This window comes from Salmo trutta, chromosome 35 (assembly GCF_901001165.1).
Source record: "Salmo trutta chromosome 35, fSalTru1.1, whole genome shotgun sequence".
NCBI classification, from domain to species: Eukaryota; Metazoa; Chordata; class Actinopteri; order Salmoniformes; family Salmonidae; genus Salmo; species Salmo trutta.
The window spans coordinates 28,143,026-28,164,799 of NC_042991.1; positions in this window are offsets into that span (position 1 = coordinate 28,143,026).

A 21,774-nucleotide genomic window follows, 5' to 3' on the forward strand; every position below is an offset into this window, starting at 1 on the left:
GTTAGATTATTTACAGGTAAACAAAAAACATGCAGAAAGATTCCCCTTTTGGGATCACAGTACAAAAAGGAGAGTGCCAATAAACAGCACATGTTCTACATGTCTAGATGCAATGAAAGACCTTGGTGGATAAGCTCCACAGAAGGCCAAGCATCTTGCTCTGATCTGTCTGTCTTATCTGCACTCACAATCAGCAGGAAGTGACAGAAAGCCTGGCTGATCCTTTTTCCTGCCTAGGAGAGAGGGGTTAGTGGTGATGGTGAAGGTGTGTGTGTGTGTGTGTGTGTGTGTGTGTGTGTGTGTGTGTGTGTGTGTGTGTGTGTGTGTGTGTGTGTGTGTGTGTGTGTGTGTGTGTGTGTGTGTGTGTGTGTGTGTGTTGAGGGCAGGGGTGCGTGACACAAGGAGACGAGGAGCCTGGTGAGCTGTAATGCAGCAGTGCAGGTGAGGTCTGACTCAACAGGAAGAGTCCTCAGGATACCAGTGTGACCCTTCTGGTGCTGCTCAGGCTATCATAATAATAGTGCCATCGCCAACACTACAAATGGATATGGCAAACAGCAGCCCTGTGGCCATTTTGGATCAGATCGGATCAAATCAACTAAAGCATGATTTGATCGGGCAAGGTCTGTTACAATTACAGTGAGATACAGTATTAAGAGTTTGAAAATAAACACGGCGCAAAGCACATTTGAGGTTCACAATTGCATGACGATTCAACTTCACATAATCAACATCCAGATTGTAACTTTTAGTGGTAAATTGTTATCATTGTGTGCCAGGCATACACTAGCTAGGTGTATGATAATCCATTCATACATAACATTTCACATACCAGCACAAGGAGAAATTCTTACCTTCGACTCTCTGGTGTCTTTGTTGGTCTGGGATCCTACAACCTGCAAAGGAAAAAAATAGGTTTAGTGACTATTACAAACATGTACAGGCCAAAATGATATACACTGCTCAAAAAAATAAAGGGAACACTTAAATCAAATTTATTTATATAGCCCTTCGTATATCAGCTGAAATCTCAAAGTGCTGTACAGAAACCCAGCCTAAAACCCCAAACAGCAAGCAATGCATGTGAAAGAGGCACGGTGGCTAGGAAAAACTCCCTAGGAAAAACTCCCTAGAAAGGTCAAAAACCTAGGAAGAAACCTAGAGAGGAACCAGGCTATGAGGGGTGGCCAGTCCTCTTCTGGCTGTGCCGGGTGGATATTATAACAGAACATGGTCAAGATGTTAACATGTTCATAAATGACCAGCATGGTCAAATAATAATAATCATTGTAGTTGTCGAGGGTGCAACAAGCACGTCCGGTGAACAGGTCAGGGTTCCGTAGCCGCAGGCAGAACAGTTGAAACTGGAGCAGCAGCATGGCCAGGTGGACTGGGGACAGCAAGGAGTCATCATGCCAGGTAGTCCCGAGGCATGGTCCTAGGGCTCAGGTCCTCCGAGAGAAAGAAAGAGAGAAAGAGAGAATTAGAGAGAGCATATTTAAAGGTAGGAGCAAGCCCATGTAAGCCCATGTAATGCTTTAAACAACACAATGTAACTCCAAGTCAATCACACTTCTGTGAAATCAAACTGTCCACTTAGGAAGCAACACTGATTGACAATAAATTTCACATGCTGTTGTGCAAATGGAATAGACAACAGGTGGAAATTATAGGCAATTAGCAAGACACCCCCAATAAAGGAGTGGTTCTGCAGGTGGGGACCACAGACCACTTCTCAGTTCCTATGCTTCCTGGCTGATGTTTTGATCACTTTTGAATTCTGGCGGTGCTTTCACTCTAGTGGTAGCATGAGACGGAGTCTACAACCCACACAAGTGGCTCAGGTAGTGCAGCTCATCCAGGATGGCACATCAATGCGAGCTGTGGCAAGAAGGTTTGCTGTGTCTGTCAGCGTAGTGTCCAGAGCATGGAGGTGCTACCAGGAGACAGGCCAGTACATCAGGAGATGTGGAGGAGGCCGTAGGAGGGCAACAACCCAGCAGCAGGACTGCCTTCTCCGCCTTTGTGCAAGGAGGTGCAGGAGAAGCACTGCCAGAGACCTGCAAAATGACCTCCAGCAGGCCACAAATGTGCATGTGTCTGCTCAAACGGTCAGAAACAGACTCCATGAGGGTGGTATGAGGGCCCAACGTCCACAGGTGGGGGTTGTGCTTACAGCCCAACACCGTGCAGGACGTTTGGCATTTGCCAGAGAACACCAAGATTGGCAAATTCGCCACTGGCGCCCTGTGCTCTTCACAGATGAAAGCAGGTTCACACTGAGCACATGTGACAGACGTGACAGAGTCTGGAGACGCCGTGGAGAACGTTCTGCTGCCTGCAACATCCTCCAGCATGACCGGTTTGGCGGTGGGTAAGTCATGGTGTGGGGTGGCATTTCTTTGGGGGGCCGCACAGCCCTCCATGTGCTCGCCAGAGGTAGCCTGACTGCCATTAGGTGCCGAGATGAGATCCTCAGACCCCTTGTGAGACCATATGCTGCTGCGGTTGGCCCTGGGTTCCTCCTAATGCAAGACAATGCTAGACCTCATGTGGCTGGAGTGTGTCAGCAGTTCCTGCAAGAGGAAGGCATTGATGCTATGGACTGGCCCGCCCGTTCCCCAGACCTGAATCCAATTGAGCACATCTGGGACATCATGTCTCCCTCCATCCACCAATGCCACGTTGCACCACAGACTGTCCAGGAGTTGGCGGATGCTTTAGTCCAGGTCTGGGAGGAGATCCCTCAGGAGACCATCCACCACCTCATCAGGAGCATGCCCAGGCGTTGTAGGGAGGTCATACAGGCACGTGGAGGCCACACGCACTACTGAGCCTCATTTTGACTTGTTTTAAGGACATTACATCAAAGTTGGATCAGCCTGTAGTGTGGTTTTCCACTTTAATTTTGAGTGTGACTCCAAATCCAGACCTCCATGGGTTGATAAATTGGATTTCCATTGATTATTTTTGTGTGATTTTGTTGTCAGCACATTCAACTATGTAAAGAAAAAAGTATTTAATAAGATTATTTCTTTCATTCAGATCTAGGATGTGTTGTTTAAGTGTTCCCTTTATTTTTTTGAGCAGTATATTTTATCTATTGGCATATGGTTTCCATGAACTATGAGGAGTACCACAGATGGAAACGGGTGATATACGTAGAAAAACACACATCTTACCTAATGAGAAGCCGAGGTGCAGCCTTGTACCTCTTTGTTACAGAATAGCATAGTGGCCGTCTGTGTGCATGGCATTGGAGAGGGCTACATCCCAAATGGCTCACTATTCCCTTTAAAGTGCACTACTCTTGACCAGAGAAGTATAGGCCCCGGTCAAAGGTAATGCATTATAAAGGGAATATAGTGGCATTTGGGACGTAGCCCAGAAGTGTCAGAATCAGAATCACCTATATTCGCCAAATACATTTGCACATACTCAGAATATTACTTAGAGACGGAATACAAACAGCGGAGTTTAAACAAAGTTAACATACATTATCTACAACTAGGTAGAGTGAGCATAGCGCTGTAAGAGAATGAGCAGATATACAGTGGGTATACAGTGGGTATACGGTTGATATACAGTGGGTATACAGTGGGTATACAGTGGGTATACGGTTGATATACAGTGGGTATACAGTGGGTATACAGTTGATATACAGTGGGTGTACAGTGGGTATACGGTTGATATACAGTGGGTATACAGTGGGTATACGGTTGATATACAGTGGGTATACAGTTGATTTACAGTGGGTATACGGTTGATATACAGGGGGTATACAGTTGATATACAGTGGGTATACAGTTGATATACAGTGGGTATACAGTGGGTATACAGTGAGTATACGGTTGATATACAGTGGGTATACGGTTGATATACAGTTGATATACAGTGGGTATATGGTTGATATACAGTGGGTATATGGTTGATATACAGTGGGTATACAGTTGATATACAGCGGGTATACAGTTGATATACAGTGGGTATACAGTTGATATACAGCGGGTATACAGTTGATATACAGTGGGTATACGGTTGATACACAGTGGGTATACAGTGGGTATACGGTTGATATACAGTGGGTATACAGTTGATATACAGTGGGTATGTGGTTGATATACAGTTGATATACAGTGGGTATACAGTTGATATACAGTGGGTATACAGTTGATATACAGCGGGTATACAGTTGATATACAGTGGGTATACGGTTGATATACAGTGGGTATACAGTGGGTATACGGTTGATATACAGTGGGTATACAGTTGATATACAGTGGGTATGCGGTTGATATACAGTGGGTATACGGTTGATATACAGTGGGTATACAGTTGATATACAGCGGGTATACAGTTGATATACAGTGGGTATACGGTTGATATACAGTGGGTATACAGTGGGTATACGGTTGATATACAGTGGGTATACAGTTGATGTACAGTGGGTATGCGGTTGATATACAGTGGGTATACAGTTGATATACAGTGGGTATACAGTGGGTGTACAGTTGATATACAGTTGATATACAGTGGGTATACAGTTTATATACAGTGGGTATACAGTTGATATACAGTTGATATACAGTGGGTATACAGTTGATATACAGTTGATATACAGTGGGTATACAGTTGATATACAGTTGATATACAGTGGGTGTGTAATTACACAGTATCAGTATGAATAGATCTAAATCTACAGAGAGATGAACAGAGTGCAATGCAGTATAGTGCAGCTTATTTTGTGTACAGTTCAGAGATGGCTTGATGCAGTGTGCATCACAGATTGCATAGTCCTTTAGTCTCTAAGGACCAGATGGCCAGTTGGTGAGGGCCACAGCACAGAGAAAGAAACTGTTCAGGTGACGGAAGGTTTTGGTCATGATTGACGGGGTGACCGGCGTGGGAGGGGTCGGCAATGATCTTTCCTGCACTCTTCCTTGCCCAGTGTCCTTTTAACCCCCATCTGGAATTGTTCCTAACACATCCTCTGTCATGGAGTCCATTTTCAGGAGATGTCAGGGGGAGTTAATATGGGCCGTGCTATAAGGGATCCTTGGGACATCCCTACCCCATTGAAGTTGAAAAGTAAAATGGTTAAGTTAATGGTTAAGGCTAGGGTTAGGTAAGGCTTATGGTTACGATTAGGGTTAGGTACGGTTTATGGTTAGGGTAAGGGTTAAGGTTAGGGTAGGGACGTCCCAAGGAACCAGTATAGCACTGGCTGAGTTGGTACGCTTCCACTCAGAAAATTTAGGAGCACAGGTGAGCCTCCTTACCAGCTACTTGGGCCCTGTTCAAAGTGTAGTTTCTATCATCCATTCTTAAAGGAAAATTCCACTCAAAAATAACCTTTGGTATTTGTACCATTAGTCTACTTTTTTACATTTACGTCATTTAGCAGACGCTCTTATCCAGAGCGACTTACAAATTGGTGCATTCACCTTATGATATCCAGTGGAACAACCACTTTACAATAGTACATCTATATCTTTTTTTTGGGGGGGGGGTTAGAAGGATTACTATATCCTATCCCAGGTATTCCTTAAAGAGGTGGGGTTTCAGGTGTAAATGCAATTATCTGTTACAACTATGGAAGTTATTGAATGTGTCGATGAGCACTGTTTCCACCCAGTTTTGAACCGGGGAACTTTCACGTGTGAAGCTAACATGATAACCACTACACTACCGAAACTGCTGTATGTCAACAATCAAGTTAAGATATAGAAATTTCCAAAAAATAGAGAGTGTCACAGTATGATGCGTTTTGCATCATATGATGCACATTTTTGGCACTGTCAACAGTGGACTAATGAAACAAATACCAAAAGACTGAGTGGACTTCCCTTTAAAACCTCTACAGGATCGCTGGGTCCCCCACCGGGACAGTTGAGCTAACGTAGGCTAATGCGATTAGCATGAGGTTGTAAGTAACAAGAACATTTCCCAGGACATAGACATATCTGATATTGGCAGAAAGCTTAAATTCTTGTTAATCTAACTGCACTGTCCAATTTACAGTAGCTATTACAGTGAAAGAATACCATGCTATTGTTTGAGGAGAGTAAACAGTTATGAACTTGAACATTTATTAACCAATTACGCACATTTGGGCAGTCTTGATACAACATTTTGAACAGAAATGCAATGGCTCCTTGAATGAGTCAAAAACTTTGTACCTGTGCTGGAATAATACATTATGGCCTTTCTCTTGCATTTCAAAAATGGTACAAAAAAACACATGCTTTTTTTCTTTGTATTGTATTGGGGTGGCAGGTAGCCTAGTGGTTAGAGTGTTGGACTAGTAACCGAAAGGTTGCAAGATCAAATCCCCGAGCTGACAAGGTAAAAATCTGTCGTTCTGCCCCTGAACAGGGCAGTTAACCCACTGTTCCTAGGCCGTCATTGAAAATAAGAATTGCCTAGTTAAATAAAAAAAATATATATTTTAGCAGATCTAATGTGTTATATTCTCCTAGATTCATTTCACATTTCCACAAACTTCAAAGTGTTTCCTTTCAAATGGTATCAGAAATATGCATATCCTTGCTTCAGGCAGTTAGATCTGGTCCGATCCTTAATTAAAGACGACATCCCTTCAGCTACAGACAGACGAGTGGGTCCACTGTATGACACTAACACATTCACACAATGTTAAATCCTGGACATTACATTCCCCAGTAAGAAAACAAAAGAAAGTCACTTAAACAGAAGGGGGAACTAACAAAGACTGACTGACCAACAACCAAAACTAAACAGGTGGGGTTTTAGGAGGGGTTCTAAAAGACACACATGGACGTGTCCACTGAAAGTTGCACAGCAACAACTGGGACCTAAAAGACACCCACCATGAGTGCCCACTAAATCTGCCTAAGAACAGGCAAAGCAAAAGAAAAACCCACACCAAACTTAGACAGAAAGCAAAAGGAAATCAGACAAAAGATTAGGGCGCGCCAACTAAAGGTGTTATCCCTCCACATCTATCCAGACAACATGAACACCTGGCCAGCCACTCTTAAATAGCACCTGGGCCAGCACAGGTGAAACGCCTTCCCACTAATGAGACGGCAACCAGCACAGGTGTAACACATACTGACTAACAAGGTGAAACCAATTGGTGCGACCTACGTGCTAATGAGCTATACGTGCTAGAGTCCAACCTCAAAACATAAATAGAAAAAACAAAACCTGTAACACTGGAGCAGTTAGACACCTTACAATATGACCTTATGGATGGCATCTATCTATCGTATAAGTGGAATCTGATTAATCCTCTAGCCCCCTCAAACTCAACTCTGAACCGTGAAGCCAGTTCCACTGCATTTTTTTCATTGTTCCCCTCTAATCAGGGACTGATTTAGACCTGGGACACCAGATGGGGGCAATTAATTATCAGGTAGAACAGAAAACCAATAGGCTCCTGGACCTCGTAGGGTAAGAGTTGAATACCCCTGCGAGTCTAGCCTATTACATTTCCCCACAACTCATGACATTCCATTAGGCAGCCATTTTAACACAGCTACAATGAGACTTAATGGGAGTGAAGTCTGGGCCGTCTGCCGCCAGGACAAGGTTAGATGTGATACACAGTCATTGATTTACCATTTCTGCAGCGTTGTGAAGTGCAGCCGCGTCATGTCAATAAAGATAAATACCTGTCCTGAACCCTAAAGTGCTCCTCTTCTCTCTGCTCTCCTCTCGTTTCATCTGCTTGCCATTCATTTCATCTCATCTCTGCTCCTCTCCTCTCGTTTCATCTGTTCTCCTCTCGTTTCATCTCATCTCCTCTCCGCTCCTTTCGTTTCATCTGCTCTCCTCTCGTTTCATCTCCTCTCCGCTCCTCCCCTCTTTGCTAATCTGCTTGCCTCTCGTTTCATCTCATCTCCACTCCTCTCCTCTCATTTAATTTGCTCTTCTCTCGTTTCATCTCATCTCCGCTCCTCTCCTCTCGTTTCATCTCATCTCCGCTCCTCTCATTTCATCTCATCTGCTCTCCTCTCCTTTCATCTCCTTTTCGCTCATCTGATCTCCTCCTCCTCTCATTTAATCTCCACTTGGATCTCCTTTGCGTTCATCTCCTCTGCTCCTCTCCTCTGTTCTCCTTTCATCTCTCCTACCCGCTCAGCTCTTCTCCTCTCCACTCAAAACATTCACAGCTAGGGTTCCATATCCAAAGGCTTCAATCATTGTAGCCTTAAAAAAAACAGAATGTGAGCCTTGTGCATGTGATGTCTGTTTACCAGTAAAGATGTATGTCCAGGCCCAAAACAGTTCTTTGTATGTACGCCTTGTGGTCACATATTCTTTGTTTAGGCCCTTGTGTTTTTGTCTGACTTAAGTCTGACTCATCTGTCCATTAGCCTAGCTAACATTCGCCCCTGCAATTAGCACCATGTCAGAATGGCAAAAGGAAAATCCTGAGAAATATGCAAATCTGGTTCCTTGTTAATGACACAGTATGTCTAGGTGTGCGTTCCAAATGGCACCATATTCCTGATATAGTACCCTGCTTTTGATATTTAAAAAAAAACACAGTACCAGTCATAAGCTCAGACACACCTACTTGTTCAAGGGTTTTTCTTTATTTCTACTATTTTCTACATTGTAGAATAATAGGGAAGACATCAAAACTATGAAATAACCAAAAAAGTGTTAAACAAATCAAAATACATTTTATATTTCAGATTCTTCAAAGTAGCCACCCTTTGCCTTGATGACAGCTTTGCACACTCTTGGCATTCTCTCAAACAGCTTCATGAGGTAGTCACCTGGAATGCATTTCAATTAACAGGTGTGCCTTGTTAAAAGTTAATTTGTGGAATTTCATTCCTTCTTAATGCTTTTGAGCCAATCAGTTGTGTTGCGACAAGGTAGGGGGGTATACAGAAGATAGCCCTATTTGGTAAAAGACCAAGTCCATATTATGGCAAAGAAGCAAAGAGAAATGACAGTCCATCATTACTTTAAGACATAAAGGTCAGTCAATCCGGAAAATGTCAAGAACTTTGAAAGTGTCTTCAAGTGCAGTCGCAAAAACCATCAAGCGTTATGATGAAACTGGCTCTCATGAGGACCACCACAGAAAAGGAAGACCCAGACTTACCTCTGCTCCAGAGGATAAGTTAATTAGAGTTACCAGCCTCCGAAATTGCAGCCCAAATAAATGCTTCACAGCGATCAAGTAACAGACACATCTCAATATCAGCTATTCAGAGGAGACTGCGTGAATCAGGCCTTCATGGTCAAATTGTTGCAAAGAAACCACTACTAAAGGACAGCAATAAGAAGAAGAGACTTGCTTGGGCCAAGAAACACGAGCAATGGACATTAGACCGGTGGAAATCTGTCCTTGGTTTGAGGAGTCCAATTTTTTTATTATTGGTTCCAACCGCTGTGTCTTTGTGAGATGCAGAGTAGGTGAATGGATGATCTACGCATGTGTGATTCCCATCGTGAAGCATGGAGGAGGAGGTGTGATGGTGTGGGGATGCTTTGCTGGTAACACTGTCAGTGATTTAGATTTAGAATTCAAGGCACAGTTAACCAGCATGGATACCACAGCACTCTGCAGCGATACGCCATCCCATGTGGTTTGCACTTAGTGGGACTATCATTTTTTTTCCAACAGGACAATGACCCAACACACCTCCAGGCTGTGTAAGGGCTATTTGATCAAGAAGGAGAGTGATGGAGTGCTACATCAGATGACCTGGTCTCCCCAATCACCCAACCTCAACCCAATTGAGATGGTTTGGGATGAGTTGGACTGCAGAGTGAAGGAAAAGCAGCGACAAGGGCTCAGCATATGTGGGAACTCCTTCAAGACTGTTGGAAAAGCATTCCAGGTGAAGCTGGTTGAGAGAATGCCAAGAGCTTGCAAAGCTGTCATCAAGGCATTTTTTTTATTTAACTAGGCAAGTCAGTTAAGAACAAATTGTTATTTACAATGACGACCTCCCAAAAGGCAAAAGGCAAAAGGCAAAATGCCTCCTGCGGGGACGGGGGCTGGGAATAAAAATAAAAATAAATGAAATAAAAATATAGGACAAAACACATATCACGACAAGTGAGACAACACAACACTACATAAAGAGAGACCTAAGAAAACAACATAGCAAGGCAGCAACACATGACAACACAGCATGGTAGCAACACTACATGACAACAACACGGTAGAAATACAACATGACATCAGAAAAACATGGTAGCAGCACAAACCAGGGTACAAACATTATTGGGCACAAACAACAGAACAATGGGCAAGAAGGTAGAGACAACAATACATCACGCAAAGCAGCCACAGCTGTCAGTAAGAGTGTCCATGATTGAGTCTTTGAATGAAGAGGTTGAGATTAAACTGTCCAGTTTTAGTGTTTGTTGCAGCTCGTTCCAGTCGCTAGCTGCAGCAAACTGAAAAGAGGAGCGAACCAGGGATGTGTGTGCTTTTGGGACCTTTAACAGAATGTGACTGGCAGAACGGGTGTTGTATGTGGAGGATGAGGGCTGCAGTATATATCTCAGATAGTGGGAGTGAGGCCTAAGAGGGTTTTATAAATAAGAATCAACAAGCGGGTCTTGTGATGGGTATACAGAGATGACCAGTTTACAGAAGAGTATAGAGTGCAGTGATGTGCCAGATAAGGAGCATTGGTGGCAAATCTGACGGTCGAATGGTAAAGAACATCTAGCTGCTTGAGAGCACCGTTACCTGCCGATCTATAAATTACTTCTCCGTAATGTAGCAAGGCAAAGGGTGGCTACTTTGAAAAATCTGAAATATAAAATATATTTTGATTTGTTTAACACTTTTTTGGTTACTACATGATTCCATATGTGTAATTTAACAGTTTTGATGTATAAAATAGTACAAATAAAGAAAAACCCTTGAATGAGAAGGTGTGTCCAAACTTTTGACTGGTACTGTACATATTTATTTATTTATTCAAACCTCATGCGTCATCCATATGACGGTAATCCATCGCAGTGACGGAGAACTTTAACCCCTGTATTTGGGACTCAGTTTAAGTGGAGTGACTACATGGAGCCTTGCCAAAAGGCAGGTGGGTAAATGCAGGTCTTAGCTTTTCATCAGTGAGCTAGGCTCTGTCACAACGGGACTAAATTGTTTTAAATGCACAGCAATTAACTGGGCTGAGCAACTTGAGGAAAGCGGATGAGAAAGTGTGGTGTCTCTATTAAGAGCCTTTTGTATTGGGGATTTGTTTGGCGTGCGCTGGTCTTTAAAACTGGCCAACTTAGTAAAAACAAGGCTTATGGTAAATCGTACATGCCGGGTACAGTGCATACATCTGAAATGGCACCCTATTCCCTATGTAGTGCACTACGTTTGACCAGAGCCCGGGAAAAACTAGTGCACCATTATAGGGAATAGGGTGACATTTGGGATGAAGCCAGTCTCTACTCAGTCAGATGTGATTTGCTGGATTACCCAGTCTCTTAATTAAGAACTCAACATAACAAAAGGGGTTTAATGATTAATCCATTTTACACTACTTTGGTTTTGGATAATAAGGACAGAGAGCCTCAGACTTCTTCCCAATTTGTACCCTATCACTAGAGAGTACACTACTTTTGTCCAGTGCACTTTATAAGAAATAAAGTGCAATTTGGGATGCATTCTCCCTCCACTTCTCCTAGAGCACGAGGGAGTGAAGTGGAGCTCCTTTTAAAACATTTTGGGGACACACCTTTGACGGATATAGTTGCTTGAGGCTTGAATTTAACTACTAAAACATCCTGTTCTTGTGAATCCCCACCTGCATCCTAGCAGCAGGTGCCTCCATGAGTTATGGACATAATTTCAGGCTTGAGACGGAAGGCCCAGTTTGGTTTGATCACATGCAATCAGGGATTCTGTTAGCACATGTATGTATCACATAACCAACATTAAAGATGTCTGCTGTCTGGGGTGTCTATATGTATGTTCATCTGTCCCCTAAAGACCACCTTCACAGGCGTGGAAAACTGTTGGCCATGGCCCCTAGCTTATGGCAGGTACTCACTTGCTCCACTGTGCAGCACCATGGCTTCGCTGGAGCAGCTTTGCTTGTTGTTTCCTTGTCAAGCTGATGAATCTGTGGTAGAAGAAGAAGATTACATTATTGTTACTATGAGAAACGGATATGTTTTTGGGGGGGCATATCTCTGGTAGACATATGCATACAGTACAGACACATAAACATGGTAGCACGTGTGGCTCAGTTGGTAGAGCTTGACACTTGCAGGGTTGTGGGTTCGATTCCCACGGGGGTCAAGTACGAACAAATAAGAACATGTATGCACTCACTACTGTAAGTCACTCTGGATATGTTTTTTTAAAAGAAGGAAGCCAATGAGAACCAGACCAAACAAAATGTGTGTCCTAAATTGCTCCCTATATAGTGCACTACTCTTGATCAGAGCCCATGGGCCACTATAAAGGGAATAGGATGCCATTTGGGACTCAGAAATAGATAGGCCCACTGTTAAGGAGGGGGTCTGAGCTGGGGCCTGGGGTAAGAACTCCCAACTGTGGGATAAACTCCCTCAGACACCGACCCGCAAATCTGCTTATTTCAGAGTTTTAGAGCTACATGGCAAGAGTTTACAACAACAACAAACCATACCTCATTTGAACTAAAACACATAGAGAAGATAGTGTTGGTATCACCAAGGTTTGTAAGTTCAATTCCCCCCATGGGCCACATAGTATGCTGAATATTTGCATATAACCATTAAAGCCAAATTAGTTCTTAACTTAATAAACCCTAATTTGAACCAAACACAAGTGAGAAAGGAAAGAAAGGAAGATAGGTTTAGCAATATCAAGAGTTTGTAAGTTCGATTCCCACCATGGGCCACATACAGTATGCTGAATATGTACATTTACTGTAAGTCCCTTCGGATAAATAACCACTCAAATCAAATTAGTTGCTAATATAATAAAAGTCTGCGCAATTAGTGATTTGTTTTGTTTTCCATGAACCTCTAAAAACCCTCGTAATGATCTGTCCTTTCTCCTTAAATGTTACTTCCTGACTTCAAAAGACTTCTAAAGCAATTTAAATGAAATCACATTACAACAACAACAAAGTCATTTGATGGAAAAAGTGCCTATGAATAGTCTTGACATCCCTTAGAACAGTTGTAATGGTCATTCCTCAGCTCAACTTCTCTATAATGACGGCATCCGAAATGACACCCTATACCTACATAGTGCATTACTTCTGACCAGAGGCCTAGGGTGTTATTTGGTATTCAACCAATGACAGAGTTAAGAGGAAGACCAAGGGGGCATATTTAACTGAGCCATCTTAGATTTGTCTTAGATGTTTCTGACAGGCAGGGACATCTAAACCTGAGGAGATCATGATATTAAACACAGATTATAAGATTATGAATTAAACACAGTGTAATAATCCAATGCATTGCAGAGGAATCTCATTTAGGACCTTGGTTGGTCTGGACCTCAATTATAACCTTTGTGTATATTTTACACTAAATATCAAAAAAATATTGAGATGTATAAACTTGGCATACATACGCATGTTTCCCATTATAAATCAAGCCTGTCATAAAACTGTGCATGCGTGAACGAGCATCATAACTCTGCCTGAAAAACGGCCATCATTCACCATTTATGGTGACAATAACGCCCTTATTTGCTGTATACTTTGGAAGTATTGGAATTAGGCCAACACAGTATCTAAAAGAAATAGCAATGGCGAAGTTGATCAAATGTCTTTGGAGGTGTTGGCAGAATGTTTTCTTTTGCAGTAACATTTGCTGTAGCCTATCTGACCGCTTCTGAAATACAAAAACATTTGCAAATTGTTGTTGACCTATCAACAGATCATTTGAATTTGCATTTACTCTTTTTCCGAAGCTAAATATGCTACATTACCCATAAATGCTAAAGCATTGTCCACTCGTATACATTTATTTTACTAGAGTAGGCTATACTTACAGTGGTAGTCTACACTTCACTGCAAAATATCAACTGTCTGAACGTTCACCTGTTAAATTCTACTGTATGTTATAAACCATCCTCCCTTTCTCAGAGCAAGGAGAGCAAAAACTTGAAATTATAATAGCCTATCAAATAGGCCCAATTAAATGAGAGATGCGTATGGTAATTTGTTTTACGGCTACTTCGGGAATATGAACTCATCATGGCCATAAAATGTGAGGAATTTATTCTGCAATCGTTATGATGTACAGTGCCTTCAGAAAGTATGCAGACCCTTTGACTTTTTCAACAACAACAACAATTACAGCCTGAATTTAAAATCAATTAAATTTAGATTTTTTTGTCACTGTCATACACACAATACTCCATAATGTCAAATGGGAATTCTGTTTTTGGAATTTTTTACAAATTAATAAAAAATGAAAAGCTGAAATGTCTTGAGTCAATAAGTATTCAACCCCTTTGTTATGACAAGCCTAAATCAGTTCAGGAGGAAACATTTGCTTAACAAGTCACATAATAAGTTGCATGGGCTTAATCTGTGTCCAATAATAGTGTTTAACATGATTTTTTTAATGACTACCTCATCTCTGTTCCCCACACATACAATTATCTGTAGGGTCCCTCAGTCGAGCAGTGAATTTCAAACACAGATTCAACCACAAAGACCAGGGAGGTTTTCAAATGCTTTGCAAAGAAGGGCACCTATTGGTAGATAGGTAAAAAATAAAAAAGCAGAAATTGAATATCCCTTTGAATATACCTTTGAGCATGGTTAGTAAGTTATTCATTACACTTTGGATGGTGTATCAATAAACTCAGTCACTACAAGATACAGGCATCCTTCCTAACTCAGTTGCCAGAGAGGAAGGAAACCGCTCAGGGATTTCACCATGAGGCCAATGGTGACTTTAAAACAATTACAGAGTTGAATGGCTGTGATAGGAGAAAACTGAGGATGGATCAACAACATTGTAGTTACTCCGCAATACTAACCTAATTGACAGAGTGAAAAGAAGGAGGCCTGTACAGAATACAAATATTAGAAAACATGCATCCTGTTTGCAACAAGGAACTAAAGTAATACTGCAAAAATGTGGCAAAGCAATTAGCTTTTTGTCTTGTTTGGGTCAAATCCAATACAACACATTACTGACTACCACTTTCCATAATTTCAAGCATAGTGGTGGCTGCATCATGTTATGGGTATGCTTGTAATCATTAAGGACCGGGGAGTTTTCCTAGAGAAAAACCTCAGTCTGCTTTCCAACAGACACTGGGAGATTAATTCACCTTTCAGCAGGACAATAACCTAAAGCACAAGGCCAACTCTACAATGAAGTTGTTAACCAAGAAGACAGTGAATGTTCCTGAGTGGCCGAGTTACAGTTTCGACTTAAATCTGTTTGAAAATCTTTGGTAAAAACCTGAAAATGGTTGTCTAGCAATGATCAACAACCAATCTGACAGACTTTGAAGAAATATTTTGAGAATAATGAGAAAATGTTACACAATCCAGGTCTGGAAAGCTCTTAGAGACTAGCACAAAAATACTAACAGCTGTAATTGCTGCCAAAGGTGATTCTAACATGTACTGACATCTACTTATGTAATCAAGATATATTAGTTATATATTTTTACAAATGTTATAATTTTTCTTCCACTTTGACATTACAGAGTATTTTTTGTCGTTGTCAAAAAATGACAGTTATATCCAGTTTAATTCCACTTTGTAACAAAACAAAATGTGGAAAAAGTCAAGGGTTGTGAACACTTCATGAAAGCACTGTATGTATGATGTATTATGTTTATAAACTGTGCTTTGGATCGGATTGCATAAAGAAAAATACTTGAAATAGCTTATCTATTTACTCGGCTACTGGGAAGACGGTCCAGTTAAATGAGAGATGGGACAAATGGTAGCCTATCCTAACTTGTTGTAGGCCTACAGGCGTCGTATTGAAGAGACCAAGGCGCAGCATGTTGAGTGCTCATCTTTTACTTTTAATGAAAGCACTTCACAAAGAAAACAAGCGACAGCCAAACAGTTCTGTCAGGTATACTAACGCACTAAACAGAAAATAACCACCCACGAAACCCAAAGGAAAACAGGCTGCCTAAGTATGGCTTCCAATCAGAGACAACGAAAGACACCTGCCTCTGATTGGAAACCATACTCGGCCAAACATGGAAAACGAAACATAGAAATAGAAAACTAGAACAAATTCCCCTAGAACCAAAAAACCACAAAACACACAAAACAACCCCCCTGCCACGCCCTGACTATTCTACTATGGCAAATGACCCTTTTCACTGGTCAGGACGTGACAATAGGCTAATTCGCAAGTATGAAACCATCACAGTCAGAAAAGGTGAGGAAGTTATTTTGCAATGATCATGGAAATGAAATAAATATAGGAAATAGATGCCTATATCTAATTATTTTAGAATGCAAAGATAAAATAAATTGATTTTAGCTGTTCTTACTTATGATAAATGATTGCATCTTGTTATCATATTTAGCTACATGTTTATTGTTATGAATAAGAGTGTCATCATATATTTAGCTACCTGTTTATTGTTATGAATAAGAGTATCATCATATATTTAGCTACCTGTTTATTGTTATGAATAAGAGTGTCATCATATATTTAACTACCTGTTTTATTGTTATGAATAAGAGTGTCATCATATATTTAGCTACCTGTTTATTGTTATGAATAAGAGTGTCATCATATATTTAGCTACCTGTTTTATTGTTATGAATAAGTGTCATCATATATTTAACTATCTGTTTTATTGTTATGAATAAGAGTGTCATCATATATTTAGCTACCTGTTTTATTGTTATGAATAAGAGTGTCATCATATATTTAGCTACCTGTTTTATTGTTATGAATAAGAGTGTCATCATATATTTAGCTACCTGTTTATTGTTATGAATAAGAGTGTCATCATATATTTAACTACCTGTTTATTGTTATGAATAAGAGTGTCATCATATATTTAGCTACCTGTTTATTGTTATGAATAAGAGTGTCATCATATATTTAGCTACCTGTTTTATTGTTATGAATAAGTGTCATCATATATTTAACTATCTGTTTTATTGTTATGAATAAGAGTGTCATCATATATTTAGCTACCTGTTTTATTGTTATGAATAAGAGTGTCATCATATATTTAGCTACCTGTTTATTGTTATGAATAAGAGTGTCATCATATATTTAACTACCTGTTTATTGTTATGAATAAGAGTGTCATCATATATTTAGCTACCTGTTTATTGTTATGAATAAGAGTGTCATCATATATTTAGCTACCTGTTTTATTGTTATGAACAAGAGTGTCATCATATATTTAGCTACCTGTTTTATTGTTATGAATAAGAGTGTCATCATATATTTAGCTACCTGTTTATTGTTATGAATAAGAGTGTCATCATATATTTAACTACCTGTTTATTGTTATGAATAAGAGTGTCATCATATATTTAGCTACCTGTTTATTGTTATGAATAAGAGTGTCATCATATATTTAGCTACCTGTTTTATTGTTATGAATAAGTGTCATCATATATTTAACTATCTGTTTTATTGTTATGAATAAGAGTGTCATCATATATTTAGCTACCTGTTTTATTGTTATGAATAAGAGTGTCATCATATATTTAGCTACCTGTTTTATTGTTATGAATAAGAGTGTCATCATATATTTAGCTACCTAATTTATTGTTATGAATAAGAGTGTCATCATATATTTAGCTACCTGTTTTATTGTTATGAATAAGAGTGTCATCACAAGGGTACTACTTGGCTTTTTCTTTCATGCAATGCAATACATCAACCACTAGAAACAGTGTGTACCGATGGTCTAAAGTTTGTGGGAGGATAAGCACATTCTCAAGTTTCGTTTTTATAAATGCCAACTTTTGCGTGAAAACTGGCACACATGTTTTGACACATATTTGTACAAACGCAAAGTTTATAAATGAGGACCCTGGTCAAAAGTAGTGCACTATAAAGGGAATGGGGTGCCATTTGGAACGTAACCTTGGTGTGGTTGGAGACAGAGGTCACTTCTTTTAGGGACTAAACCCCCTGAAGGCCTGAGTCTTAAATTCATCACAATGAACCCCTGTAGCACACTCAGCTTCCTGTGCTAATCATGCAGCGAGCCACAGCACCAGATCGACTTTCAAATTAGAGCCACTGACTAACACTGCTTATGTCCCAAATGGCTTCCTATTCCCTATATAGTGCACCACTTTTGACCAGGTCCTGGTCAAAAGTAGTGCACTATGAATATGGTGCCATTTGGGACTCACTACTGAGTGCTGATGCAACTGGGGAGTAGTTGAGCCACTCGCTCTGACAGGGTAACCTGGGCAACCTAAGGAATGGTGAGGGGGGGAGCCACATAATGAGAATTACAATGGTTGCCTTGCCGTGTGCACACAGTGGAATTGGGCGTGTATTAGATTTGAAATGAATTTCAATGGGGAGCTCACTGGCCAAGTCAAAATAACATTCCCTTTGGTAGTGGTTCTGAGGATAGCCACATGGAAGGAGGTGTTATATAACAATACAAAATAAAGGTTTTATCCTCTACTGTTTAGACTATTCGTCTTTGCTTCTTTTGCTGCTTACCCGGAAAAGATAATGCCGTTGGAGGAGATAAAGTATCATATCATCAAGCTTCCTCAATTACAAGAATTGCACATTGTAAAGCAACACAACACAGTTTATTATATAACTTTATTTACAGCAGTCAAAAGACGGTTAAAGAAGAAAAGGGGCTGTGCAAGGATCTTTGAGTGCACTGAATGGTGACATACAGCACTGCTCTCCATGAAAAGAACAGGGACTGTATAATCAAACCCTTGCATCTTGGTGGCAGGCAAGATAGTGACTTTCCTCATATGCGGCAAAGGAAGGAGTAAGCTTGGTCATATTCATTCGGACCAAAAGGAAGAAAACAGACTGAAACAGGGACGGACTACCTGAGCTTGTCCAATAACAAACATTCATTTTCTTTTCCATTGCAAAATGTTTTGCTACGGTATGCACTAATGAATACGACCCTGGGGTGGTAAGCTGTTATACAATCGGTATGGACCACTGGTCAGGCAGGGAGACTGGTTCCACAATCCAACTGGCATGCGGATCAATTTCCCAAAAATAACAAAATTATAAATAATAAAACTCAGTCGGGGTCTCAACTTACTGTTGCGAGGTAGAGTAGTAGAATACTCAAGGTACAATTTAGAAATTTGGTTGTGCATCAACAGTTTTTCTCTTGTTATGTCATAAGTCACTCAATTAGCCCATGTCAGCTAACATTTTTTAGATTAGTAAATTAGTCTAGTCGCCAGCTATCTAAATTTGTAGTAATCAAGGTCTAATTAGAGCCCAGGGGGCCCCCATTATTTTGTCAGTTAACTCAGATAGAATTTTAAAAACTGCTAACATTTCTCTCCACCCTATGGCAAAATGAGTAGAATTTAAGGAAATTAGCTGAAAACTGCTCATTTTTCTCTCCGTCCCATGGCAAAATGAGTAAAAGGGCAGCAAACTAGCTTTAAAACAGCAACATTTGCTCTACACCCCATGGCAAAATGTGTAGAATTGCACGAAATTAAGGAGGGGGAATAACTGCGGCTCCTCATAATGAATTCAGATTTTCTGTGGCCTCCACCCCCATCAAAGTTGCCCATCTCTGGCCTAACCGATGAGGATTATTAACATAATACAGATCATAACAGATTAAATAGATAAACTCTTTATCTGATCCATGAGACTATATACTGTTCCATTTGTTCTGAAAACGCACGCGGCCACAGCCACACCACAAGAAACAAATCATTTTCATATCATTGTGTTCTGCCGGTGTGTGTGGGACGAATCACAGTCCATGTCTGTGTCCCAAATGGCACCATATTCCCCTATAGAACCCTGGTCAAATTAGTGCACTAAATAGGGAATAGGGTGTCATTTGGTACACAGTCCATATGGGACAGGGGCAGAACTAAGTGTTGCAGGAGCAGGAAGGACAGCTGTAAAATTGCAAATAAATACATCACATAAACAACAATTAGTCCACAATGTAATACATTTGCAACAAGGCTGAACAAGCCCTCTCTAGTCTCTCTCCACTAAATAAAAATCAAGCCAAGCGTAGATTTTCTAAACAACATTAGGAGAGTAAGAGCCTTGAGCTTCATCTGTGTGCGGTGTTTGCTAATGATTTCAGGCCGTTCTTTCTTGAAGTTCTGTGGGTTACTAGATCTGCTCTCTCCTCGCCAGCAATTTTTCTCCAACAGGAAGAGCATCTTATGTCAATAAGAGAAGCAGCACAAAGGACTCTGACCCAAAGGAAATAACACACACACACACGTCTTGTGTGGTAGTGCTACAGCTGAAACATACAAATGGACATATAAAGTATATAAAGTATGTCCACTCTTTATCCCATCCATGATTATATTCTCACCAGAGCCCTTGGTCAAAAGTAGTGTAATATATAGAGAATAGGGTTCAATTTAGGAGGCATACAATAACACATATTGTGTGGTAGGCTAGAGCTGATACACATATACTTTCGAAAAGTATTCAGACCCCTTTACTTTTTCCTCCTTTTGTTATGTTACAGCCTTATTCTAAAATGGATTAAATAAATATAAATCCTTAGCAATCTACACACAATACCCCATAATGACAATGTGAAAACAAGTTTAGACATTTTTGCAAATAATTTTTGTTAAAAACAACGTATTTACATAAGTATTCAGATCCTTTGCTGTGAAACTCGAAATTGGACTCAGGTGCATCCTGTTTCCATTGGTCATGCTTGCAATGTTTATACAACTTGATTGGAGCCCACCTGTGGTAAATTCAATTGATTGGACATGACTTGGAAAGGCACAAACCCTTCTATATAAGGTCCCACAGTTGACAGTGCATGTCAGAGAAAAAATCAAGCCATGAGGTTGAAGGAATTGTCCTATACCTCCGGGACAGGATTGTGTCCAGGCACAGATTTGGGGAAGGGTATAGACACATTTCTGCAGCATTGAAGGTCCCCAAGAACACAGTGGCGTACATTATTAACTGGAAGAAGTTTGGAACCACCAAGACTCTTCCTAGAGCTGGCCGCCCGGCCAAACTGAGCAATCGGGGGACAAGGGCCTTGGTCAGGGAGGTGACCAAGAACCTGATGGTCACTGTGACAGAGCTCCAGAGTTCCTCTGTGGTGATGGGAGAACATTCGAGAAGGACAACCATCTTTGCAGCACTCCACCAATCAGGCCTTTATGGTAGAGTGGCCAGACAGAAGCCACTCCTCAGTAAAAGGCATGACAGCCCGCTTGGAGTTTGCCAATAGGCATCTAAAGGACTCTCAAACTATGAGAAACAAGATTTTCTGGTCTGATGAAACCAAGATTGAATTCTTTGGCCTGAATGTCAAGTGTCACGTCTGGAGGAAACCTGGCACCATCCCTGCGGTGAAGCATGGCGGTGGCAGCATCATACTGTCGGAATGTTTTTCAGTGGCAGGGACTGGGAGACTAGTCAGGATCGAGGGACAGATAAACGGAGCAAAGTATAGAGGTCCATGATGAAAACCTGCTCCAGAGTGCTCAGGAACTCAGACTTGGGCGAAAGTTCACCTTCCAACAGGACCACGACCCTAAGAACACAGCCAAGACAACGCAGAAGTGGCTTCGGGACAAGTCTCTGAATGTCCTTGAGTGACCCAGCCAGAGCTCGGACTTGAACCCGATCTAACATCTCTGGAAATACCTG